Below are 1,158 nucleotides of genomic sequence, written 5' to 3' on the forward strand. Positions count from 1 at the left end.
TTGCTAGTTGACCTATTTGGGTCTCTAGCTTAGCAATGGATTGTGTGTGGGAGTTAAGGGTCTGAGTGGTGACTTCTAATCGTTCTAGTGCTTTCAGGACTTTTTCCTCAAAAGCTGAGTTGTGACCAGTAGTAGACGGTTGAGGAAAATTTTGAAATTGATGGTATGGTCCATGCCTATATGTTGGGTCTTGATATTGAGGTCGAGGTGTGGCAGGACCAACCACTGGTTGTGGTCTCCAGGAAAAATTTGGATGGTTTCTCCAGCCGGGGTTATAAGTATTCGAATATGGATCATTTCTTAGTCTGCGAGCTTGTTGGACTTGAGCTTGCTGAACCTGCTCGTGCACAAACTCAGGAAATTGAGGTGCGGCTGGGCATTCACTAACAAAATGGTTCGGACTTGCACACAATGCACAAACTTCTTGGATTGGGTTAGGTGGAATCGGGGATTGTCCAGTATTTAGAAGATGATCTAATTTTTGGGACAGTTCATCTACCTTTTGATGGATATCTATGGCATTTCCTACTTCATATATTCCACCTCTTTTTGGGTTTAACATGGGTTTATCTCTAATAGAGGCAGACATATGATGTAATGAATTTTCACTTAAAATTTCAAACAGTTGCCATGCCTCGTCCTCACTTTTCAGCATAAATGTCCCACCGCATGATGCATCGACCATTTGTCGATGTCTTTCAGAGAGCCCATCATAAAAATATTGGATTAACTGCCACTTAGGTATAGCATGGTGGGGATATTTTCTAATAAGGTCTTTTAATCTCTCCCATGTTTCATGAAATATTTCTCCATCTAATTGGGAAAAACTAGTTATGGCTTTCCTTATTTGATTAGTTTTTCCTATGGAAAAATATTTCTTGAGAAACTCTCCTTGCAGCTGGTCCCAGGTTGATATAGTCATGGAATCCAAAGTATGTAGCAAGTATTTGGCTTTGTCCTTAAGTGAAAAAGGGAATAATTTTAACCTAAGAGCATCATCGGAGAAGTTGTGAATTTTGACAGTTGAGCATATCTCAAGAAATTCTTCAAGATGTTTATAAGGGTCTTCATTACTAAGTCCATAAAATGAAGGTTGTTGCTCCTAGATTGATTTTGATGATTACAAAGTAGATTGAAGGGATACAAATAATTTTAAAT

General features: G+C 38.8%; 1 non-coding gene across 1 annotated transcript; it reads left to right on the plus strand.

Moving 5' to 3' along the window:
- The first annotated feature begins 743 nt into the window (after window positions 1-743).
- Window positions 744-849, plus strand: LOC140855153 (small nucleolar RNA R71). Its single transcript, XR_012138184.1, has one exon. It is a non-coding gene; the product is annotated as a small nucleolar RNA R71 (small nucleolar RNA).
- The last annotated feature ends 309 nt before the right edge of the window (window positions 850-1,158 follow it).

This window comes from Elaeis guineensis, chromosome 1, assembly GCF_000442705.2.
Source record: "Elaeis guineensis isolate ETL-2024a chromosome 1, EG11, whole genome shotgun sequence".
Classification (NCBI taxonomy): Eukaryota; Viridiplantae; Streptophyta; class Magnoliopsida; order Arecales; family Arecaceae; genus Elaeis; species Elaeis guineensis.